Source organism: Canis lupus, chromosome 3 (genome assembly GCF_048164855.1).
Source record: "Canis lupus baileyi chromosome 3, mCanLup2.hap1, whole genome shotgun sequence".
In the NCBI taxonomy this organism is placed as follows: Eukaryota; Metazoa; Chordata; class Mammalia; order Carnivora; family Canidae; genus Canis; species Canis lupus.
Genome location: NC_132840.1, coordinates 228,765 through 256,135, shown reverse-complemented (window position 1 = coordinate 256,135; position 27,371 = coordinate 228,765). Strand labels below are relative to the sequence as shown.

Sequence of the window (27,371 nt, the reverse complement as noted above, 5' to 3'; positions counted from 1 at the left end):
AGAAGACTAAACACGTTGCTTATGGTTTGGCCTCCAATGACAACCGGAAAAAACGTGCTCATAAAATGTATTACAAAAGGAATTAAATTAACTATCTTAAAACTGAAATATACATTGTAAAGAAAACACTCGTATAGAGAACTATAGAGGTGTGAATATCACCAACCCTCAAAAGAATAAAAATAAAATTGTTTGAATTTGGTTTTCTATAAAGGTTTGGTGTGTAAAGAGCAGGAAAGAAATCTTGGCTTACACTTTGAGTCTTCATGCAAATATTTCAATTATGACATATGTACAGATACTTCGCTTCTGTAGATGCATACACACTGTATGTTTAAAGGTGACAGCAACAGAGGAACACTTTTTCACAGTAAATATTCTTTTTCACAATAAGGATGTTTATAAAGGACTAGTACGTGTTGTTCTATAAAACTACTAAGAAAATTCTAAATTCTCCTTCAAGGGAAAAAGTATATGTTAGTATTACCACCTAGCCTCTATCTTCCTCTCTCTCTCGGAACAAGTCCCCCCAAAAATCACACCGAAAAGCCATTCATTAACTATAAATGATTATGAGACCATATTTTTCTTGTTTGGACAACCAATAACATTTTATTAACAGACCAAATTGATTTCAACAGTGACCAACGTCAGGGTGCATCCACTCACATGGAATTGGTGTGGAGCTCATAGGTTTGCAATTGTGTCTGTGCAAGACAGGATTTTTGAATTAGTGTGTGTTCACTTTGCATAAGCCATCAAGTTACCAAACTGCAATTTATATCTTGAATGCAAAGTGCATTAAATTATTTTATCGCGTGGCATCTACAACTTTCTTGTAAAATACACCATAAACTCTGCAGTGTGTGTGTGTGAGAGAGAGAGAGAGAGAGAGAGAGAGAGAGAGATAAGTTGGGCCACAGGAAAATTTAGAACTGGAAATGATAACCTACCACCAAAACATAAATAAAATGTGAGTTATTAGGACAATCACATAATTTATTATCTAAAATGGATAATCGTGGGAGGCCATAAGCTAGGACATATGGCCACACTAGCAAAATATTCTCTTCCTAACCAGAGCATGAAATAACAGCGGCGTAAGGGCAGGGTGGGGTGGGGGCAGCTGTTACTTTATGCTCTTAGGAAGGGGCTAGGCTTACATTTTAATCTAAGCAAAAAAAATAAATAAATAAAAAATAAAACAAAATTTAATCTAAGCTCTGATAGGTATTAGTTGTGTGCATGTGTTTCTATGCATCTCCATTTCTGCGTTTGTAAAGTAACAGGGAGTACGTCTAATTTTGATTTAGGGTTTTTTAATGCAAAAATGTATATATCAAGGCATAAAATATCAAACAACAAAATCATGGTGTCACTATTTTCCCTATTTTATGCATGAAACAATGTATTAAGTGAAGTTAAGTGGTTTGCTCATTGTCATTCGGCAAGTAAGTGGTAGAGCTGAAATAAGAACGCTCGCAGTTGGTTTCAGTATTCATACTCTCACACATTGTGATATCCTGAGGATGATTATACCAACCTTTTAGAGTTTTTGTTAGGGCTAAATGAGATACTGGATGCCAGACACTTATCACAATGCCCCAAAACACAGTAGAATTTAAAAGTTACTAATAATGGAATTTTTAAAAATAGCTGTAGGGCCGCCTGGGTGGCTCGGTCAGTGAAGCATCCAACTCTTGGTGTCAGATCAGGTCATGATCTCAGGGTCCTGGAATCAAGCCCCATGAGGGGCTCTGCCCTCAGCAGGGAATCTGCTTGAAGATTCTCTCTCTCTCTCCCTGCCCCCCACTGCTCCTCCTCCTGCTCTGTCTTTCTCTTTCTATCTCTCAAATAAATAAATAAATCTTTCTGAAAATAGCTGTAAATATTTTTTTTGAGGTCACCCATATGGGACCACTTTAGAAGTGAGAGCCCTTTGATGATTCTGTACCTAAGTCTCTCACTTGATTAGAAACCTCTACTAACGTGATCTATAGTGAATAATAGCTTGTAAATCAGAGAGTGAGAATTAGGGAACAGTGCATTCATTTTATACTCCTTATAATCTGGGACTACAGCCATTATTGATTTTTTTTTTTTTATTCAAGGCACTCAATAATTTTCGTATAAGGAGTATTTCTTCTCAAGAAGTAGGAAGAATCAACCCGGTTGAAAAGCATTTGATAAAATTCAACATGCATTCATAGTAAATAACTATCAGCAAACTAGGAATGGCAGAAACTTCCTTAAACCTGATAAAGGGCATTTAAAAAAAATCTGTCAACTAACATGATACATCATAGTGAAAGGCTGAATGCTTTCCTCCAGCGTGAACAAGAAAAGTTCACTCGTGCCACTGCTATTCCACATTATATTGAAGGTCCTAGCCAATAAAATTAGTTTTTTTAATTGAACAAATATATAAAAGGTGTCTATATTGAAAATTAAGAATTAAAATTATCTCTATTTTCCATTTTAAAATTATAAAATTATCTACATAGAAAATCCTAGGGAGTATACCTCAAAAAGCCACTAGAGCTAATAAGTGAGTTTAGAAAAGTTACAAGATGCAAGCTCAATGAAATGAAAATCATACATATTTTCTCACATAGCAATGAACAATTGGAAAGTGAAATTTTAAAGCTGCCATTTTTTCTCTCTTAGTATGTAGAAAGCTAGAAAGAGTATCACTTTCATCCAACTGTAAAGAAAAGCCAGATAATCAATAAGACTATAACATTTCTCAAAACCTCAGCAAGCAAGTAGCCTGGAATCCAAGGAAAGACAGACAATTCCTGAGGAGAAATACAGACACTACACTGCTTTACCTAAATCAGAGCACTGGACAAAAGACAAAGCCACCATAGAAGTAGGTCAAAATACTTTGGTTAAAATTTTTAACAAACTGCTAAAGCTCAGCTGTGGCCAGTGTGAGAGAAGAGAATCTGTGGGAGCTATAGACACAAGAGGAGTCTACACCCATTTCTAGGCATGGGGTGCTTCTAATGAGTTGAAATTTATATGTTGAAGTCATAATCTCTAGTACCTCAGAATGTGACCTTATTTGAAGATAGGGTCTTTACAGAGATCATCAAGTTTACTTGAGGTCATTAGGTGAATTCTAATCCAATATGGCCGTATTCTCACAAAACGGAGGAATTTGGACAGAGATATACATACAAGGAAAATGATGTGAAGGGACATAGAGAGAAGATGGCTATCTACAAGTCAGGTAGAGGCCCGAAACATACCTTTCTCTCACAGCCATCACAAAGAGCCAGCCCTGTTGACGTCTTGATTTTGGACTTCTGGCCTGCAAGACAATAAATTTTTGTTGTTTAAGGTCCTTTGTTGTGGCAGGCGTAGTGAATTAATACAGTGCTCATGAGAAAAATGGGGTGGAGTGGGAAACTATGAGACAGCCTCCTTCAGTGGTGTTGGCCGGGGCAGAGTGGGGGTGGGTTGGGCCAGGAATAGCTTTTCTCTTCCAGTGACTGTAGGATGGGCACAAAGCCACAGCTGGATCCTTCTCTCCTATCTCCCCCACAGAGAAAAAAATCATAAGCAGCCAGGGCATAGGTAAAGAGTCATTGAGGCAAATGGAAGGAAGCAAAAAATAATCCTCAGACTCTGGAAAAGGGACAATAATCCATCTTGGATCCAGACCATTAGAGGTACCCTAATGCTACCCACGGCGTAAAGGCTGGATCACAGAAATATCGCTCTTCTCAAGATCAAGAGATAGGGCATGCCTACAACCGAGGCCTTAGCAGCACAAGACAGGATGACCCCATGCCACTTATCGTCACCCAGTCATTAACTAGGAACGTGTGACTGTAGTCTAACTCAGGGGAAGAGTTACAAGAGTGAGGGGAAAAGCCTCATTTCTTGGTGTTCATATTGATAAGAAATATATAAATCTGAGGGTAGAACAGAACCATTGAAAGAATATTCCAACTTCTAACCCTACTCTAAGGGTTAGAAGGAATTTCCAAAGGAATTGGAAACCAGTGATCAACTGGGAGGAACCATAGCAATAATAAAAACAACAAAACACAAACCCAACTCACCTCTTGAGTGAATTAAGTGAACTCCACACAGTAACAGTCTAGCAGAAAAAGAGCTCCCTATTTCTACACATAAACCTTAATCTCTGCTATTCTACATAGGGTGTCCATCATTCAACCAAAAGCTGAGACATATATACAAGAAAAAACCCACTGTCAAGACACAAAACAATCAACCAAATTTAGACTCACGATAGTGGGCCCTCAGACAAGAAATTTAAGATTTCTTCAGAAATTCCTTCAGACAAGGGATGAAAAGTAACTTCATCATATATTAAAATATATTTTAAAGATTTTATTTATTTGAGAGAGACTGGCAGACAGGGGAGAGAAAGAAGCAGGCTCCTCACTGAGCAGGGAGTCTGATGTGGGGCTTGAGCTCAGGACCTTGGGATCATGACCCAAGCCAAAGGCAGACGCCTAAATGAGCCACCCAGGTGCCCCTTAGATGGTATATTTAAATAAAAACCAAAGTAACATAAATAAATAATGACTTTGATGAGTTCATCTACACAAATGAGGAAAGAATCAGTGAACTTGAAGTTAGGTCATAGAAACTGTCCAAATTGGAATGCAAAGTAAAAAGAGTTAAAAAATAAATAAAAAGGAATATCCTAGATCTTTAAGGCAATAACAAAGGATCCAGTATACATGTAACTGGACTTCCCAATAAAAAAAAGAGAGATAAAATAGGGCAGAAGAAACATTTGAAAAGATAATGGCATAGACATTCCAGAAATAATTATGTGAAATCAAAGACCAAAGAAACTCAGAGAACACCGAACAGGATTTTAAAATAAATTTTAAAAATAAATAAATAAGTGCCACATGCTGGAAACCAAACATATCAAGAAAATATTGAAGGCAAGTATAGGAAAATAGACATTACATAAAAGGAACAAAGATATTCATTATAAAAGAACTTATCAAAAGCTATATAGGCTAGAACATTTTTTTTAAGATTTTATTTTGTTTATTCATGAGAGACACAGAGAGAGAAAAAGAGAGAGGCAGAGACACAGGCAGAGGGAGAAGCAGGCTCCCTGCAGGGAGCCCGATGCAGGACTCGACCCCGGGACTCCAGGATCAGGTCCTGGGCTGAAGGCAGGCGCTAAACCCCTGAGCCACTGGGACTGCCCATCTAAGGAACATTTTTTAAGGTGCTAAAAGTAAAAGAAAATTCTCAACTCTGCACTCTGCTTTTAGGGAAAACCATATTTTAAATATGAAGAAACTAAAACAACAATGAGATACCACAGCATGTATATTAAAATGACTAAAATCCAAACACTGACATATGAAATGCTGGTCAGGATGCAGCACAACAGAAGCTGATTTCTTGTAGTCCTGAATGCAAAATAGTACAGCCGCTTAGGAGGGTAGTTTGGCAGTTTTTTACAAAGCTAATCAATTGTCTGACCATAAGATCCAGCAGTCGAACTCATTGATATTGACCCAAAGGAACTGAAAACATGTCCACACATAAACCTAGACACTACGTTTATCATTGCTTTGTTCATAATTCCAAAATGTAGGAAGCAACCAAGATGACTTTCAATAGGTAAATGTATCAACTGGTAAACACAAAATTTGTCAGAGACCTAATGTAAACCCTAAAACTACAACATTTCTAGAATGAAATAGAAAATACTTATGATCTTGGGGTTAGGCAAAGATATCTTAGACAATACCAAATTCATGTTGTAATTCACTGACCTATTTAAGAAATTAATAAATTATGAAAATAGATAAATCTAAATTATAGAGTTCTCTGTAAAAGACACAGTTAAGAGAATGAACTGGCAAGTTACAGACCAAGATAAAATATTTGCAGAAAATACATCTGGAAAAATACTTGCATCCAGAATACATATCCAGGATATATAAAGAAATCTCAAACATCAAGAAAGCAAACAACACAACAGAAACATTGCAGAAGAGATGAATAGACGCTTCACCAAGGAAGATATAAGATGGCAAATAAATCTCTGAATGATGCCTGACATTATTAGTTATTATGAGAATGCAAATTAAAAACATAATGAGTTGTCTCACACCTGCCAGAATGGCTTTTATCAAAAAGACAAGAAATATCAGCTGTTGATAAGAATGTGGAGAAAAGAGAACCCTCATGCATTGTTGGGGGAAATGTAAATAGGTGTAGCCACCCTGGAAAACAGTGCAGAGGTTCTTCAAAAAGTAATAAATAGAACCTTCAGAGATGCCAGCAACTCTACTTCTGGGTATTCATTCAAAGGAGATGAAAACACTAAGTCAAAGAGAGACCTACGTCTCCGTGTTCACCGCAGCATTATTTACAACAGCCATGGCAGGAAACTGAATGAATGAAGGAAGGAAAAGGGAGAGGTAAATAAATATATATTTAAAAAATATATATTTAACCACAAAAACGAAAGAAATCTTGCCATTTGCCACAGTATGGATGAATTTTCAGAGCATTACGTTAGGTGAGATAATCCATAGAGAAACACACTCTATGATCTCACTTATATAGAGAATCTCAGAAACAAATAAAACATAAAATCAGAGACACAGAGAACAGACTAATGGCTGCCAAAGGTGGGAGGTAGGGGATGGAAGAAATGGGTAAAGGTGGTTAAAAGGCGTAAACTTCCAGTTACAAAATGAGGAGGTCTGGGAAGGGAACGTGCAGCATGGAAACTTAACTTAGTGATACTGTACCGCATATTTTTGAATTGCTAAGAGAGTAGGTCTTAAAAGTTCTCATCTCAAGAAAACAAATTTGTAACTCTCTATGGCAATGGATGTTAACAACTTACTGTGATAATCATTTTGCAATATATACGCACACGGCATCATTATGTTGTATACCTGAAACTAATATATGTCAATTATATCACAATAAAACACGAAACAAAAAACATAATGAGATAGAATACCCAGTGCTGCCAGATATGCACTTGGAACTCTCACAAATTTCTAACGGAAATGCACAATGTTACAGCCACTTTGGAGAAGTTTGTCAATCTAATAAATTAGGCACACATATTCGATATGACTGTGTAGTCCCATTCTTATGTATTTTCATTTCATGAGAAATGAAAACTTAGGGGCATCTGGCTGCCTCAGTCGGGGGAGCATATGACTCTTTATCTCGAGGTTATAAGTTCAAGAACCCCACAATGGATATAGAGATTACTTAAAAATAAATTCTTAAGAAAAAGAAAACTTAAGTTCTCACAATATATTAGACATAGATGTTTAGTATATTTTTTATCCATAATCACCTATCCTAGATACAACTGAAATACCTACTGATGAATGGATAACCAACCGTGGCGCATCCACACAGTGGAATGTCGCTCATCAATAAAATGGATGAACTACGGATTCACACATCTTGGGTAAATCCTTTTTTAAAAATTTTTTAAAACTTGAATTACAGTGTAGTTAACATACAGTGTTATATTAGTTTCAGATGGACAATATAGTGATTCAACAATTCCATGTGCTCATTATAATAGACTTACTCTTAATCCCCTTCACCTTTTACACCCATTCGCCCATCCATCTCCTCTCTAGTAATCATCTGTTCTCTATAGTTAAAAGTCTGTTTTTTGGTTTGTCTCTCTTTTTTTTTCCTTTGTTTTTTTTTTTGTTATTGTTGTTGTTTTGTGTTTGTTTTTTTTGTTTGTTTGTTTTGTTTTTTTGTTTTTTTGATTCCACATATGAGTGAAATCATATGGTATTTGTCTTTGTCTGACTGGTCTATTTCACTTATTATACTCTCTAGCTCCATCCATGTTGCAAATTGCAAGATTTCATTCTTTTTTATGGCTGAATAGTATTCCATTGTGTGGTAGGTGTGTATGTGTCTGTGTGTGTGTACACACCACATCTTCTTTATCCATTCATCTATCTATGGACACTTGGGCTGCTTCCATAGTTTGACTTTGCAAATAATGCTGTAATAAATGTAGGGGTGTGTCCCTTCAAATTAATAGTTTCATATTGAGTAAATATCCAGTAGTGTGATTAGTGGATCAAAGGGTAGTTCTGTTTTTAATTTTTTGAGGAACTTGCCATCATCAATAAATCTTAAATGCATTTCTTAAGTGAAAGACCCAAAGTTCATGAGGGAAATTTGGAGGATGACAAAGCTGTTCCTTAATTGTAAAAGTAATTGTAGGACTACACATTTTGTCAAAATTCAGAACTCTAAACTAAAATAAGAATTTTACTTTTAAATCTTCTCTATCTAAGTCCCTATCTAGTTAAATTACTGATTTTTCTCTCAGATTCCATCAAATCAAAGCATTTGCATCCTCTACTTGTACTTTTATAGAACTGTAATTAAACATCTGAGAATGATGGATACCACTTGAAGTATTGTGCAAATAGAGAATTGTTAGAAAATTTGTTGGTTCATTCTCTCAAAAAAAAAATCGAAGAAAATCTATTAAAATGATTGATTAACACAGCAATCATGTGACCAAGGAGCCAATAAGTTAATTGAAGTTCATTCATTCTACTAGCTCATCTGATGAGGAAGAAGTTGACTAAATTGAACATAGTCAAAGATTTTTGTATCCAATTTGCCTTCTAAATAAATTTTACATCTATGTATATAGACTTTTTTCATATCCTTATAGAAGATTTAATAACTTGGAAAATGTACCAAAATAACACTTAGGAAGACATTTTAACAAAACTCCCCAATCAGACTTTTTAAATCTTATGAGTGTGATTTAGGATGCTAGCAGTAGATAAAATTATTTTCCATCACCCATTTAGAATATTTGATTACTAATTTACATAGGCAAGGCATCAGAATATAATGAATGTATAAGTCACCTTTGAGAGAGAACCTTTTCAAAATTGAAAGTGAGTACCTTGTTGCCTTCAACCCAAGAATACTAATGATTCAAATACATTCTGTCCTATTGGGTGAAAGCACCCTAAAGCACTAATATGCCCAGATGTAGATATAGCAATCTTTTATTATTTGATTATGAAGTACCACTTTTACCCTTCAACCTGAGTGATTTGATGACAAGATGGTTAAGACCATCTTTGGGGTGTTGACGCCTCAAAGGAACTATTCTGATTTATGACCTTTTCACACAAAATCACGATTGTCTTGTTTAAAGGGGTTCTAGGTTGCAGCCCGTTTGAGTACAGAAAAATAATTTAAAAGTTTACCACAAATAATTCAAAATTTCCATCAAAGTTTGGATTCACAGTTTCTTCCTGTATCTTTCTCTCCTGGCGGCCAGTTGCCTCGCTCTTACACAGTATGTTCTCAGACTACAAAGTGAGAGCGGTAGTTTAGGTCCCGGGATGCTCAGCTTCTAATCCCACTTAGCATGCTCAGCAGACTCCTGTTGCCAAATACAGCCCTTTTTTCTAAGATATCAATCTCTAGCAAATAAAATTGTGGTATTTTAATGAGAAATTTATTAAATGTCATCACTCTATATCTTATGTGTAGGATTGACCAATAGATCGAAACAAACATTTGAATACTTGAGTTATATTAGATTTTGCTAAGAATAAATATCTTTATATTGATGGCTCGATTTTGGTGTGGACTATTAACCAACTAAAACAGGCTTTAAAAAGGAGTTCCAGACCTACATCCTCTGAAGTGTGTGATCTTGAATATGCAGCTCAGGCAAAAATGCCTGGAGAGAAGTGCCAGCTATTTTGGAGCCATGAAACAGGTAATTTGAGTTGATTTTTCTTAAGATCATTGTAGTTTGAGTAGTAGGTGGATATTCTTGCTTACTACAGTTGCGTGGTTTAATTTGGTTCTGCTTTCCCTTTATCTTTTATGAAGTGTTTAGGAAGTCTCATATTATCTCATTTTTGCTCTACAAACCAAGGGATCTTGTCTCATCAGCACTGTGCCTTAAGGGTTGGGCCAGGGTAGCAGGTAATATCCCCCGGTAACTAGTGTGGTGACATCTCCCATCTTTCCCATCTGCCTTCCCCACTCTGAATATTTTTTTTTTCCTGCCAGCACTCCAGGTATTAGTAAAATTAAGGGAGACAAGTTTTCCTTTTCAGAACATCAAACTGAAAAACTTTATTCTAAAATTATTAATTAGTAATTATAAAGAGCTATAGAAAAATGATTTTTGAGAAAACAAAGTAAGATAAAAACAAAATAGTATTTGGTGTGGCAAGTATTCACAAGACCCACAGATGCTTTATGTTACTTGTTACTCTGACCTTGTGTTAATTTAACAAACATTGGCCCATTCCTCCTATGAGCTCAGCCCTAGATCTCAACCTTTTTCCCTCTGCAAGGCAGTTTTACAGTTTAGAATGTATTTATCATTACTACTGGCCCATGTGAATTGGTGACCATTAAAAGGAATATTCTTTTTTTAAATCAAGACAACTTCCCACAGTTGAATAGATAAACTTTAGGGGTCTTTTGGTTTGTTTAATTGTTCTGGGCTTTTTCAGCATTTTTGTTTTCTCTGGATGCACGTACTTTTGCAAGTGGGATATATGAGCCATGTAATTATCATTCCTATTGAGTTTTCTTGGGTCTATAAATAGGAAACTTGCTATCCTTCTCATATTATTCCTCAGTGGGGGAATTCTCTTAGTCTAACACTAGCCCAGAGAAGAACAGTGTATTTCTGAAGGCCTCTCAACTTTTTGGCAGTTTTTTTTCTTTTTTTTAAGAGCTTCACACATACATACCATTCTATAATCCCAAAAGAGCAGAAAAGAGAAAGAAGCTGCTTTATAGGACACATGCTCTCCTGCCAGGGGTAGACTTAAGATCACATTGCTTCTTTCCTCTGATCGACTACTGATGGATGTGCATGAGCTGTTTCTGGCTACTGCACTATATTTTCTCCACAACACAACCGGGTATTTGACACAGTCCAGGCAGGCCTCATGTTACTAATGGGCCTTCACAACAACAAGAGGCCACATGTCTGTACGACATGATATCTCAGCTGGAATTTAACTTCTATTATTTCTATCTTGTTTTGTGACCTTTGGCAAGTCTCTTAACCTTTCTGAGAATCTCTTAACATTTCTTCAGTCCCACGGTTTGAAAAGTGTGGATAACAATAGACATGGTTCTTGCCTTTCTGAGGTAGCATGAGGATTAATTAGCTATATTTGTTAAGAGCTATATAAATGCTAAGTATTATGATTATTCTTTGCTCATGTTAGCATTACAAAATGTCAGTGTGTTGAGTGGGAGAAGATGGGGTTATAGGGCCCTGATGGAGTATGTCTCTCCTAAAAGTTCCCCTCTCCGGTGAAATTACTAGAACTATGTTTAGTTGCCTTGATTAATGGTCTCATGATCACCAGGAGACAGCAATTAGCTCATTTAAAGTGATACATACAACTATGACTCACAGTTTTATACAGACCATAAAACTCAGAGAGGGACCCCTCCAGATAATCGGCAAATCGGTGAGTTATAGTGGGGTATGATTACTCTGTGGGGTCCATAGCTGGCCACTTGGAGATAAGTGTGCTCTCTACAGGACCAAGACAATATCAATTCTCCCAAAGAGAACTGGATTATTATTCTACTAACTAACTGCTTATGTTCAAGGAGTCACCTTGGCTGGTGGCTCTAGGCGCATTAATCACTCATAATGTAACTCTCTTCCTTAAGCCTGAGTGCTGAGCAATGAGCAGATTGTTTTAAACAAACAAATACATAAATAAATACAAAAAGGCAAAGGGGCTTTTGAACCAATAATCCTACAAGGATGCATACCAATAATTGATACTGATAGGTCTTCCATTTCCTCTATGACTCCATATAGTCTTTACTACCTGGATACTTGGAAGTCTGAATAGAGCCAGTGTCTTGCATATATATTTCCAAGGTAGTGAATTCTTAGTTTAAAGGAAAATATTTTATTGTTTCTATTTGGATCAAAGTAATTATTTAATAGATATCACAGGGCCTGCATACAGATTCTAGTGTTAATACACTTCTTTAGAATATGTGTTATATTACTGGCATCCCACCACAAATGGTTTCCCAACCTTGGTAGACTGCTGGAAGCCATGGATATTTTTATTTAATTTATTTGCACTCAATACTCGAGAGTTGAGAATATCAACCTCTCATTCCTTTTTGATAAGTAAATAGTGCTCTCACTACTACCATGACCACCAAAAGAGCAGAAGAAATCTGCAAGGAGGCTTATACAGAGAAGGCAGGTTAAGAAACCTTGTGCATACTCTCATCCATGTTTTCACATACAGGGTCAGTTCCCCATCACATTGAGGAAATTGAGGCAGATTATTAGACATCTTCAACTGTTCATGTGAGAATTATTTAAATGACCATTCAAAGCTGGATGATAGGTAAAAACGAATTTCTGTGGAGACTAAACTCTGATGCTGCGTTATATTCCATAACACTTTTACCCTGACATCAAAATTGTATTACTTTTTATGTAATAGACATTGACTTGTATAAAACCCCAGAGCAATAGCCATTGGTTGGCAGACAGTGGCAGGGAATGCTTTAATAGATGCACATTAACAAGAATCTAGTGTGAGTCTAGCAAGAAAGATGAATCTGCCCCAGACAGAAGGGTAATAGCATTAGCTAAAATTTCACATAACTATTTAGAAGTCAATGACTTACTCTAAGTTTGGACAAATGTTTCTCATACATGCACTTAAATGTCTCCTCCCTCAAAAAAAAAAAAAAAAAAAAAGGTGTTTGTCTCCTTTTCTCCTAGACTGCCAGCTTATTATAAGAGCATTTTGTACAGGTGAGTACAGAAGTACATCAATCGAAATACAATTGTGTCATCATTTCAAGCTCAATAGACACAAAATATGTCTCTTACTTGGCAATTCCCACATTGTTGTCAGGAAATAGACACAAATCAACTGTAAAGGTTATATTTATTCATATCTAAGAAAGGTTTTCTTGTCAATAACTGGGTATAGATTTTTCCCTACTGATTTAAACAAAAGGAAGATCCACAATGTTTTGGTAATTTATTCTTGTCTTCATTTATATCTCTACAGAAGTAGAGTTAATATTATATGATGCCAATATATTTTGAGCAGAGTAATACTCTCAGTGCAGCAATGACCTTTTCCCCTGTAATTAGTTCCAACTGAAATTAGATTCAGTAAAAGCATCGCTCCAATTAGAGCTAAATCAAAACAAAACTCAGGGCTTGATTTCATACAGCAAAATTGTTGAGGAAAAAAAAGGTGGAGGAAGAGGGGATCTTCTTCAAATTTAGTTCAGCAGATTGAACCAGATGGTAAATCCTTTGAACTCTAGAGAAAATGTGCATTTATTTCCAAACAGGCCTATGTTAATATTTTCCATGATTCATAGGGATTTTGTAGTCTCACCTGGATTGACCAGTTTTCCCAAACTCTGCAAACAGCAAATCAAAACTTCACAGTTCTGATCGAGGAAAAAGAACTCTTCCAGCTTCCTTTGGGGATAACATCATAAAACAGAGAGCCAAGATTATGAGGATTACTGAAAAACATTTACTGCTTGTCTCATCCTAAATAACTCTACACAATCTCCAAACATACAAGTCTATGCCATGAGAGAATGTCTTTTTAAGTTGAGTGTTCCTAACTGTAAAAAAAAACATGCAAACAAGCAAGTCAATAAACAAAAAGGGGAGCAAAACCAAGTCCTAATTCATGAGACATATTATAAATGTGAGTTACATTTCTTCCCTTTTCCTTATCAAACTGGTGCTGAGGCACAAAACATCAAAATCCATGGCCTCGCCAGAAGAGAGGCTTCACAACATACAGTAGTGGGAACATTAGGCTTCAGAAAACAAGGTCGGGACTAAATCATTAGATTTAGCTCCAAAGTCTAGGTTAAGAAGTTGTGGTGGCCACAAGGATATGCCTCACAGACTACGGGAAGAGACAGCTATTCCAGATGTGAATTTGCCTTTCATTCACAGAAATATATTCTAACTGCTGTCTGAGTACTTGCAGAATTCCTGGTCGACAAGCATGAAGTTCCACACAGCACAGCATTCAACCAGGGGACCTACTCTACAGCAAAAGAGGTGTAGGAGTGGGCCCATGACTATGAGATTTACTAGTCACATCACAGACGACACCAGTTAGCTTCACAGACCATTGGAACTGCTTCAAAAGGCACAGGTACAATGGCAGCTTGGAAGAAACACTAAAAAAATAGGGTTTCATCCTTCGGGACATAACATACTTATTAAATCAGAGATCAGTGGGCAGCCCAGGTGGCTCAGCAGTTTAGTGCTGCCTTCAGCCCGCAGGTGTGGTCCTGGGGGCCTGAGTCCCATGTCAGACTCCCTGCATGGAATGGAGCCTGCTTCTCCCTCTGTCTGTGTCTGTGCCCTCCCCTTTTCTCTGTGTCTCTCATGAATAAATAGATAAAATCTTTTAAAAAAATCAGAGATCACTATATGATGCTATCTTCCCAACAGGGAAAATACATGGGTAAGTGGGAGCAGAAGTGTCCCCACTTACCATCTCTCCCAATTGAGCCACAGGGGACTTCGTGCTTTCTGTCCTCATAATTCTAGGCTATGAAAAATTGGAGATATTGGACCCAAGATTCATGAGCAGACATCATCATGGTTCTTCTATTGAGCTACCAGATACAGCTGCCTCCAGGGTCCTTTAGACTACTTGTGTCCAGGGGCCAGCAGATGAAAAGAAGAGTCACTGTACTGGTGGGAGTAATGTGCCCTGATCAGCAGGAAAACCTAAGGCTGCTTTTATCCAATAGGGGCCAGGAGAAATATATACATTGAACCGAGGCTCAACCAGGTACGTCCTGGCGCCCTCATATCACAGAATAACTATGAGCACACACATGTAACGGTGCCTCACTGAGGGAGGTGTGATTATCCAATGTTCAGATCATTCAGGTATGAAGTTTTGGTCACACTACCAGATGAGCTACCCAGATCTGCTCATCTGGTGAGCAGTGAGGTGAGAGCTCAGAGTGAAAAGAATTTAGACTGGATATTGGAGGAGGAGAGAGAATATACCAGAAGCAGCTCCAAGGTCAACTGTATTTGTAGCCATAGTTCACCCCTGTAGCCTCCTCTTTATGAAATTCCCCTCAAGAAGAAAGACCCCAGAAACCATGGAGGAGCTGTTTGCTGAATCTGTGTGAAAAGCAGAGGTGTGAGGCACAAGGATGGACAGTGGTAACTAGGAGAATGTTCTGTGTAGACCTCCTATTCCAAGATCTTCTATTACCCTCTCCGAAGGGGGGAGAAACTCCAAGGACCTCAGTTTAGAGGTTGCTAGACCTCCATCTAGAAATCTGCCATTGCCCTGGCTCAGTGCTCACTTCCAGTCTCTGTTTTTCACAATATAAATTGTCAAAGAACATGACTGATTCAACTTGGATTGAGTGTCTAAATCTAGTCCAGTTGTCTTTTCCCAACGAGGAAGGGTTACCTAACACCAAATGGCTGTCGGTTTCAGCGCAAGAGAAGTCTCCCACTGCACAGACCCCATCTGCTAAGAAATCAAAAGCAAAAGTCCAAATTGATATGACAAATATACCCTCTATGATTCCTCTGATGTAAAAGAATCCACTTTCTTCAGAAGCAGCTTTTCCATCTGGGGATGGTTCTAAATATTCTCTCTGTCCCTGGGTATTTTTGGAACTGCATGAGGCCACTGCCTCTTAAGGTAACACAGATGATATCTGCTGCCTCTCAGAATTTCAATAAGTGACCAGAAATCTGTAATCTTTTGAGCTTCTGGAAATTTCATCATTTGATACGATTTCAACCACTTTTTCTCTCCATTCACTCCATGCCCCCGGCTCGCAACTGCAAATGAGGAAAATAGCTTAAAGATTTGTGTTAGTCTCCAATATCTGTTTAGGTTACTCACTTGCAAGTGCTCCAGTGTCAACAGATATTTTGAACAGAGCAAATCTTCGTTTTACTTAAGTCAATGAGGGTTGAGAGTATTTGTCATTTTTTCTGCCCACATTTCCATTTTGTTTTCTAAACCTCAACCTCTCCAGAATGCAATGGTTTATGAGGATCCTGCATCTAAAAGAGTTTTTGATGTTCAAAGCTTTTTATCTTCTGTTTTACAAATGAAATACATCTTCCTACATTGCAAAACACCACTTACAGTGAATCCCTTTGGGAAAGACATTAATGTACCATTTCAGCTTTATCAATAATGGAACTCCATAGGCAGAGACCCAACACAGAGACATCCTTCTCTCTGGCTACTTGAAGAGTATATTCTAAGAAATTCCTTGGAATTGGCCTGCAAAAACTGATAAGAACAGCAAAAAACAACAACAACAACAACAACAAAAACAAACTGATAAGAACAACAACAACAAAAAGCCTAAGTATTGTTGGTGAAAAACTAAGATGTAGGCAAAAGAAAGGGAGGCTTATGGGATTCCTCTGGGGTCTCTAAGGACATTAACTTAGCTGACATTTACAAGGTGTCCAAGAAATGGGATTTTCCCCATTATTTCCAAGTGAGAAACTAAGGCTTAGAAAGGTTAAGCAAATTGCCATAATGGTCACACAGTTCACATATTAAGGAGATGGGACTCAAAAGCACATCTCCCTATAATCAAAGCACATATTTTTCAAAAATATAGCAGTATCTGTTCTCTAGTCCTACATCAACATTAGTCTTCCTCCTCCCTTGTCATTAAATATAAGAAGAAATTTTAAAAGGCAAATTTGACAAGACTTCACAGTAAGTGGTCAGTTGCTGTGCCCTAATAGCATTGCCTGTGGGGGCAATACAAACAAAAAACAAGGGAATAAAAAATTACAGTTTAGGGGTGCCTGGATGACTCAGTCCGTTAAGCAACCGACTTCTGATTTTGGCTCAGGTCATGATCTCAGTGTTGTGAGATTGAGACTCACGCTCGGTGGGGAGTCGACTTGGTATTTCGTCTCTCTCTCCCTCTACTCATCCCCTCCTCTCAAAAAGAAGAGAAAAGAAAATTATAGTTTAAAAGCTAACGAGTATAAAATGTCAGTGGAAATCAAAATTATCTGATGTCCTACCCTTATCCCTATCCCCATGTGTGCTAAAATAAAGTTTATGTCCGAGTGGCAAGGAGAAGTAGAGTTTACTGAACTACATTATGTGCTCTGTGTTTCAGATGCTCTGTCTTGTTTTATCCTAACAGTCCTCTCCTTGAGAGAATACAGTTCTCATTTTACAAATGAATAAACTGAAACCCAAAGAAAGTTTAACAGAATTATTCAGGCTACAGAAAACTTAATAGTGGCTTGGGCAAGCAAAGCATTGTTTCTCAGGTAATAGGAAGTCTGCAGTGGGTAGCAGAGGTTAGAACAAAGGGTCAACACTGTCAAAGTCAGGGTCTCAGGCTCCTTCTGCCTCCCTGACGTGCCATCCCCAGCCTGTGGGTTTTATCCTTATTCTTTCAATGTGGCTGCTGGACATCTGGACATTGTAAACACATTCCAGCTGGGAAGATAAAGAGCAAAGGATGAACACAAAAGGGCCATGCCAGCCAAATCTGTCCCATTTTATTAAAATGACAATAGATTTTCTGGAATCCCCATCCAAAACTTTATCTTCTTCTTCAGAACTCTATCACATAACCACCTATCTCTGCAAGGGAAGCCAGTACATTGAGTATCCTAAACTCAAGTTAGTAAAATCAGTGTTAGTAAAGAGTTAATATTTGCAAAGTGCTTAGAATAAGATCGGACATATAGTAAATGTTATGTATTTAATAAATGAAGAAATGAAGGAATTAAGTAATGATAAGATGAAGGAAGGAGACTGGATACCAAGTAGGCAAATAGAATAATTTAACACGGAGATAAATGACTTGTCTAAATGGCCCGGCTAATGAATGGTAGTGATGTGATTCCATCCCGACGTTTTTGGATTTCAAAGGACCTTTTCAATATTTTCTTTCCCTGTTATTACTTAATAACATCCCCCAACCCACACACAGTTTTAAAATTCCAATGTGACTATGCCCGTGAATGTCATGTGATTTTCATGAGTGCTGCTTCAAATATTAGCATTAAAAGTGAAGAACTCTGTTATGAGAAAATAGGCAGGCCAGTCGAACCAATTTCATTCTCTAATGGGCTCCTTAACTTTTCATATCCCAGGATGGAAAAAGATTTAAAGTAGCACGGCATTCACGGAAGCCCAACCTTGGCTTAAATTTAAGAATCTCAGACCTTTCTTGTATTCCTACCACTTACTTAACCTAATGCCACTGATAAACTGTAGGTGAAACACAGGACTTCCCCAATAAATATTGACAAATGAGCACTTAACTGTAATGTGGGAGCTGCCTTTTATTAGCTAGTTTTCCAGCATTTCTGGTTTTTTTAGCCCTTGCGATGGTGAGTAATCTTAGTGTGTTAGTGTGTCCAACTATTGACAGTACATCCATATATCAACACAGTGGGTAACCTCCTTTGCTTGACCTTAGAAATCCTTAAATGTCACATATCATCCTCCAAATACAGACAGGTCAGGTTGACTTGAGTTTATCCTAGATGACAGAAGGGAGACTCAAAGATCAGCCCTTATAAAAATTCATTACTGATGAATATTGATATTTTACTGGAAAATTAATCAGTATTATTAAACACCAAGAGATTAATGCTGGCTTGTTTTACGGAAGACAGAATCAACCACTACAAAGAGCTATTAAAACAGCTGATATAAAATGTTTACATATAATACGTATAGAATGTGAAAATGACTGACTTTTCTTTCCAAAGGTCAATCAAGGATAGAAAGCAAATGGAAAAGCCAAGAATGAAGGGTTCAGTGGTATAAGAGATTGTCTGTGGTCCTCCTCAACAGTCCTGTCACTCCCAGAGCTCATATTGACTTTAAGTGAAGTACCTCTTTACTACTCAAATAAAGGGAATTTGGCCTCTGCTTTAGCTGATATCCACGGTGGATTCACTACATATGCACTGGCTAGGTGGACCTTAAAAACCCAATCAAATAATGAAATCCCATCCCTTCCCAAAAAGAAATTACTGTTTTCTTTTCATGTGGATTATGACTTGTTTAAACCCCAATGACTATTCAGTTTCTGCTCACAGAAGACAAATATTTGCTAATTAAGGGTAAGAACAGATAGAACCAAAAGGTCAATCTGCTTATTCCTTGTTAGAAATTACACAAGGAATTTTTTTACAAGACATTTAGAAATTCTTGTCTTCCATGCATACTGACACCATTACTGTAATTTAACCTGCCTTCCTTTGTGAGATTATTACTTAGTGTGAATCCCAGAATGAGAACCAAGAATGATTTCTGCTCTAGACACTCTTGAACTATTTCACCCAGAATACTGTGTAATCTCCAGTTCACCTTCTGAAACTGGACTCCCTGTGTTTGAATATGGGTTCTACTACTTACTTCCAGTACGGTCAGGAACATTATTCTTATAATGGATTTAGAGTACATTCACATGTAATATTTTTCCTCAGTCACTCTATCCTTTCAAAAGGTTAATAAACTACTTAGCTATATGAATACGGTCTTAGAACCCCAACATGTCTTAATGCAAAACCCATTCTCCAGCACTCAGTGACTCACCATCTGATTAATAGATTAATTCCTTTCCTTTGTTTCTGGAATAGAGTGATATAGTAAAAGGAATGTAGACCTATCATCTGAGTGGGAAGCATCATATATTCCAAGATGAAAGGTAAGATCTTTAGGGAATGTCAGAGCCCCCTGCTCATAAGCTTCAGTACATAAATGGATATGTATCAAGGTGCCTCTCATTTGCTTTAGTAAAACCTCCCTTTGAGAGACATTAATTAAAATATTTAAGGATCACAGCTGAGTCCACAATTTGAGTAGAAGCCAGATATTGAAAAAAGGTCTCTCTTTCACTGTGTTATTTATTGTTGATAGAAATATTCCAGCTGCTACTCAGAATGCTAAAACAACACTTCAAAGATGTCATGCATTTAATCTCCTCCTGTCCCACGAGGACCAGAGAAATGAGTCATGATGTAAAATGGTTCTCCTGCAGACATTCTGATGCTACAACGGTGGAATGAAAAGAAAGAGGCATTCTGGTCTCAAGCAATAAACCCAAAGTACAAAAGGTCTCTAAGAATACAGTGACAGGCTGGTCCAAAATCCAAATTATTGTGCCAACAGGCCAACAGCTGTGACCTTTCTAAACATCACTATGTCAGATGCATCAATAAATTTTGATGAATAATTTCACTTCCAGGATTATCTTCTAATAAAATGATCATAGTCAACATATCTCTCAAATCTCTATTCTACTCACACTCAAATCTCTCTTTTAAATTTCACATAAAAACTGCCTGTTCTTCAAGAATATCACAGATTTTAAACATATCCCTCCTGAGCCTCCTGGGTACCTCAGTCGGTGAGGCTCTGACTCTTGGTTTTGGCTTAGGTCCTTATCTCATAGTCTTGGGATGAAGCCCCATGTTGGGCTCTGTGCTTGGCATGGAGGCTGTTTCAGGTTCTCTTTCCCTCCTCCTTCCTCCCTCCTCACTCTCTCTCTCTTTCAAATAAATAAAATCTTTAAAAAAAAAAAAGTATCCTCCCTATGCTGGCCTCTGTAAACGCATAGCATCATAACCTCCCCCCATGAACTCCATCCTCGACTGCTTCTTCTTCCTTACTTGCTAAATAAAACCATCATGTCTTGTCACTATTAATTAAAAGGAAAAAAAAGCATCCTTTATCTCCATCCTAATTCCCAGTCTCCTACTATCTTAGGTCCAACTATCATCATCGATGCTTTGCATTAAGGGAATCATTTCCTAACTAGCCTTCTTGTCTACTTTGCTCCCACCAATGCAATCTGCACAAAGTCACCAGTAATCGTTCACAATGCCTTTGTAATTATGTTGTCCCCTCAACCCCCCTGGCTAAAATAGTTTAAAATTTTCCACTGCCATCAGGATAAAGAATACATTCCTTAAAATTTTGTAAAAGTCTTTTCTTGATCTAGCCTCAACCTGTCTTCTCAAGAAATCCATTACCCCTCACACTCAAGGTTTTAGATATACTGAAGTACTTGTAGTTTTTCTAAGTTGTCAGATTTTTTTTTTCTTGCTCATAGGTATTGGAACTTGCTGTTGACTACAGTTAGAACAGTGGCTCCTTCCTCAATATTTTCATTTATCTGGTAAATTCTTATTCACGTCTGAGGTCTGAGTCTAAAGACTGCCTCTTCCAAGTTTTCTCTGACTTCCAGGGCTCCAGGGCAGCACAATTGGTTAAGCATCTGACTCTTGATTTCAGCTAAGACCCTGATATTAGGTTCTTGAGATCAAGCCCCTCCTCAGGCTCTGTGCTGAGGAGTTTGCTAAACACTTTCTCTGCCACTTCCCTCCACATGCTCTTTCTCTTTTTAAAATAAATAAATATTTTTTTAAAAGAAGTATTCTTTGACTTCCAGTTTTCTCCAGTATATATCGCATGCCCCGAGCACTTTTCACACAATAATGCAATTGCCTTTTTTCCCCCTATTCCTCTGTAGACTTCTGTGTTTCCAAGATTATTCAATTCAGCAACCACATTTGATGAATTTTCAATGCGTAAAACAGGGTCTTGCACAAAATAAGTACTCAATGAAGAATTTTAAATAAATACCAAGATATTCATCGAGGTTTGATTACAAAAACAAAGAACTGGTAACTATGCAAAATGCCAAAACATAGAAGTGAGTAAACAAACTTGGGCACATCTCAAAGGTAAAAAAAAAAAAAAAAAAAAAGCGTTTTTCCTTTTCAAAATAAAAAAGTCTTTGAAATTTTTCATAGAAGGGGCCATAGAAATGATAAAATACTAAGTGAAAATCAAACAAAATATGCATTACCAATATGATGTTAATCAAATAGATATATGATAGATGGATAGATAGATGATAGATAGATAGATGATAGATAGATAGATAGATAGATAGATGATAGATCGATATAGATGATAGACTTGAAAATATACAAATTTGATGACAGCGTTTATATTTGGTATATGTATAATTTTTATTTGCTTACTATGCTTTGAAGTATACTTCTGATTTCTTGTGATGAATCAAGTAAAAAATAATAGAAGAACAAAAGGGCTGCAGTGAATTCTGACTCCACCTGGGCCAGTGTCCACAACCAGAGAAGTCACATTTGCAAATGGGGAGCATCGCAGCTGGATTCTCAGAACAGAGCTAATGCTGAGAGTTCGATGGGTGGCATATACTGGGTCTGATACCAGTATCAAAGGCAGGAATGAAAACCAGGGAGCCAAGAGAAGTCCAGAAGGTAGAACTCAATGAATGGCCAGGAGAAATTTTCTCCCAGTATCATAAATTGCACCAATAACGATCTAGTCTGTATCTGGGTGGGCCAGCAATGATCTAAATTGATCTAAACAGATCAATTTCTGGGAGTGGAAAGAAATCTGAGCGGCTAATTAAAACCTGAGGTAGTCTTACATTGCCTAGATTAGATATGTATGGTCAGAATTAGAGTAATTATTTTTAGGGCAAGAGGGTAAATATAAGATACTCAGACCGATTTCAATAAAACTCACACTGGACCCCACTAGCTAATGGAAATTAATTCCTCCATATATCTTCTTCAAAATGTGCACAATGCCTAGACAGGGGTTAGCAGTAGGTGAAGGAATCATTTTATATTTTAGAAGGGTGGGGAAGCCAAAGGCAGAAGTGGGGGGGGCAATTTTATTACTATTCTTTGATAAAGACAATGTTCCAGCATTCTTTAGTAATTTTCAAAATGGAACTAAATAATAAATGTTCTCTTCAAAAAGAACAATTACCTAGTTAAATTAAAGAATGTTTTCCTCATGAGGATTGCAATTAAAAATAGAGGGCAAGAGAAACTTGCCTTAGCATTTGCCATCACCCCAGGGTTTGTTGATCAACTTTATGCTTCATTTATGTCTCCATAAATCATACTGTGGAATTAAAAGTGTGTGGCTGACATGAATATTGCCCACTTTGCAAGGGAAAGACAAAGAGCAAGAAAAACTTTATGCCAAAGCGTGAGGCTATCACACAAAAATTCTTTCCAATTATTATCTCTGCTTCCCCACAAAAGCGAGATTACTCTCTTGGTGGATTTCATAGAATTGAGGCTTTGAAATGGAGATGCCAAGCTGTAAATTACATTTCTGAATCAATTATGCCTCTATCAGAAAGGCTATAAATAACATGCAGAATTACCAGATGTGTAATTTTTTGTTACACTTGAACATTTGGTGCGTTTAGAATGTCTAAGTGAGGGACTTGGGTTAATCTGTGAATTTCACGGATTCATCTGACAAGACAGCAGAAAAATGTGGGTGAGAATTATGATGACCTTGCTTCAAGGAGACTTACCAGAACAAGGTCGACTCAGGAATCTGCCTGCATTTTTCTTAAAAGAGACTTAGACGGGATATGGTCATGGAGCCCTTTGGTGTTCACTGGCTGAATTCTCAAAAGAGTTGGAGCAAAGGACACATTTGGTTTCGGATGGGTTACTTGAGCAACACATAATTCGGTGATGAGTCCTTCCTTTGACAGCTTTACGTGGATTTTATTTTGTCACCCTCTTGAGAAGTCTAAGCAAGAGACTGTTGGCCGGCTGCGTTCTTATGACCAGACTCAGCATCTGAAACTGAAACATCGAACAGTGGGTCCACATGAGGACTAGAGTTTATCAAGTAGCCTCAGCCAGTGACCTTCCCAGGAATCTCACTTACTCCTTGGTCTGTTGCGTCATAGCATTTTGTTCCCTATGGCAAGTCAAGCTTTTATTACTCTTACGTGTAGGTGGTCATTTGTGTTATGAAATTTAAAAGCTGTCATGTAATAGGACTAAAGGAAAAATATTCCTCTCCATTTAGGAGAATGTAATACCCACGTTTCCCTGAAAGATGCTCAGGTCATGTAGGAGCTTCCTTGTTACTGCAGTAGAGGAAATCTGGCTCCCTCTGTGGAGTGAGGCAAATACTATGCAACCAAATAAATTTTTATTGGTTATGGCTAGAGTTAACTACCACGTCTTAAAGCTAGCAAAAGGAATAAGTCTGTGTGTGTGTGCGTGTGTGTGTGTGTGTGTTTCTTAGCACAGCATAATTAAATGAAGAAAGTGTACAAAATCAGCTGGAGCCTGACAGATAAAATATATCTCAGATCATAATGTTGAAACTACCACACTAAGATTCCAATCCAACTCAGTTTTCTTATCCATACAATGGATATAATGACATCTAAACTCCAGCATTAGTTTTTAAATTAAGCTGGATATGCTTACAAAATACTTTGCATAATTCTCTGTCATAGAGGAAGTGGTTCTCACTATCACTTAGAGATCTTTTTCTTCTTCTTTTTCTTCTTCTTCTTCTTCTTCTTCTTCTTCTTCTTCTTCTTCTTCTTCTTCTTCTTCTTCTTCTCCTTCTTCTTCTCTTTCTTCTTCTTCTCCTTCTCCTTCTCCTTCTCCTCCTTCTCCTCCTCCTCCTCCTTCTTCTTTTCCTCCTCCTCCTCCTCCTCCTCCTCCTCCTCCTCCTCCTCCTCCTCCTCCTCCTCCTCCTTCTTCTTCTTCTTCTTCTTCTTCTTCTTCTTCTTCTTCTTCTTCTTCTTCTTCTTCTTCTCCTTCTTTAATTCAACATGCCTCTCCCCACATTTATCTTCTACCTACAATCATCTGCTCCCAGGGAGAAGTGCTGCATGGCACTTAAGAGCTTAAACTCAGTCTGGGTTCCGATCCTAGTTCAGACACTCAACAGCTTCTTGAGCTTTGGCTCAATATATAACCTACCTCTGCCTCTGTTTTCTCATCTGTTAAATTGCGATAACAATAGTAACCACCTCACAGAGATGATACTTTCCTTACCCAGTGAGTGTTTGTTTGCAAGAATAACTGAGATAAAGCAGGAAAAGCATACATAACACTGCCTGCCACATAACAGCACACAGTAAGTGCTGCTTATAATACAAATACTTTTAACATCTGTTAAACCCATTCTTCCTCCACTATTTTGTAGGCTTCAAACTTCCATTTGCATGTAAACTCTATGTGAGAAATGTGTTTACTTCTTCTGGTTAAAATGATCCTCACCAGCTTTTGAGTAAGAGGATACAGAGTGGACTGGTGAGTGGACTTCAGAAGAATATTGGCAGATGTCAAAGCTAATGCACTTACTGAATGAAAAATCAGCCTCAGCTATCATAATGGGATGCACCCAAACCACATAAGGTATGATTATGAAGGCTAGTAGCAAATCCTCCACAAAAGGAAGCAAGAGGAAGAAGGAGATGAAGAGCACCACAGTCACGTGCATGTGTGTAATTATTCTAGAGGGATGTTCTTTAAGTAGCTGGAGTTCACACTTGAAAAAGGCCTCTTTGATCCTGATTTCCAATAATTAGAAAAATTAGCAGCCATGCATTTTTAGAAAGCTACTAAGTATCTGCTTGTGAAGCCCTGAAAGCATTGTGTTTTTTGTTCCGATGGAGCAATGCATCCAAATGCAATGGACATCTCTTCAACAAGTATGAAAGGATCTGTGGCTTTGGCTTTGCAATATCCAAAAGTATAAACCATCTGAATTATTTTTTTTTAAATACTGGAGGAGACATTGTCACATCAGAACTCGTTCACGCACTTGCCCTCATAATGGATCTGTGAAGATGTGTTGAGACTCAACGTTTCAACCAAATCCCAAAGATCCTGCAATATTCTGATGAACACTTTGCATATGGTTACCCTCAGAATAAAGGATACTTTCCCCCATTTAAGGATAATAATAGAGTAATATCAAGCCTCCACACTGAAGTATAATTGTCACATCGCCTCACATTATACCGATAATTTGCACATTAAATATTCTTATTTGTTTAAAACATGCTGTTTTGCTCCTATCTGAACAACAGCTTTTTGGGAACAGAAGGAGAAAATTAAAATCTTAGAGTTTACTCTCTAAAGCATATAGTCATTAAATTCAAGTCACAGGAGGAAAACTGATAGGGTCAAATCTTCTCTTATGTCAACAGCTAAATGTGAGTAAATAAAAAGGAAAATTGAAGGATTCTACTAGTAAAACATATGATACACGTTTAGTATAATTCACACAAATTTAAAGCAAAAGTAGGATAGCACAAGAAAACTAAGTAAATTTGTAATTTAATGCTAAGTGAAATATGGATAAATTGACTATGAAGACAAAAAACAGTTATTCTCACAATGAGAACATATTTCAAGATATGGCCTGGGGAGCATGGATAACTCATGCTAGTCTATACTTTCTGAGTTCGTTTTGCCAAAGGAACAAACTCTTTGCTCTTATTTCTTTTGTAGGATAAATAGTCCTAAATTGATTATAAGCAGAAAATGAAAGGATTGAGACTTCACTGCTAAACTTATGTGCACCTATTTTAAAAATTTATTTTAAAAGATGGAGGGTTTTGGTAGTATGTGAGGATTTTTTGGATAAATGAAAAAAAATTCCATTGCTGAAAAATCTCTGACCAATTAAGGATATTGCATTAAAAAGTTATTTTGATAGTTGACTTTATTCTTAGCACAGTTTCATGCGAGATGGTATATAGAGAGAAAATGGACACATAAATTTGAACATAGGAGCCAGTGACGAAAACATTGCATTTACCCTGGATCAAACTTTGATGAGGACAGAAGTGAGGCAGCCGATGCTGTGGCTCAGGCAGTGTTAGTGGAGAGCTCATTTCCATGGGTTTTCAGATGAATAGATGTTTCTGACAATGGCTTTCTCAATGTAAAAAAAAGAATATTAATTTCCTATATTCTCATTTAGATATGATAATACCTTGTTTGTAACAGTATACCCAATATGTTTTCCCCTAAAATGTAGCTAGATGACAAAACTCCAAATTCTGGCTGGCTGATTTATTCTGAAAAGCCCATATTATATAGTTCAAATTCAAAGAATTAAAACTAGGCTAGTAGCAAGCTACTGGGGTTTTTTTAGAGATTTTATTTCTTTACTTATTTGAGAGAAAGAGAGAGAAAGAAAGAGTACAAGCAGAGGGAGGAGCAGAGGGGAAGGGAGAGAGAGAGAGAATCTCTAGCAGACTTGAGAGCCTAACTCAGGGCTTAATCTCACAACTCAGGGTTGTGAGATTGAGCCCTAAGTGACCTGAGGCAAAATCAAGAGTTGGTCACTTAACCAGCTGAGCCACCCCGGCCCCCCTACAGTTTTTTTCTAATACTTTTATAAGGCACTTTTTTCCTAATCAGCTTTATAAGGCACTTTCACAAATGCCACACTGTAGACTAT

At 37.4% G+C, this 27,371-nt stretch overlaps 1 long non-coding RNA gene across 1 annotated transcript; it reads right to left on the bottom strand.

The window, feature by feature from the left end:
• Positions 1-3,254: 3,254 nt before the first annotated feature.
• LOC140624382 (uncharacterized) lies at positions 3,255-26,963 on the bottom strand. Its single transcript, XR_012023860.1, has 3 exons — positions 26,724-26,963; positions 23,452-23,731; positions 3,255-3,316 (listed from the first exon to the last, which is right to left on the bottom strand). It is a non-coding gene; the product is annotated as an uncharacterized lncRNA (long non-coding RNA).
• Between the last annotated feature and the right edge of the window lie 408 nt (positions 26,964-27,371).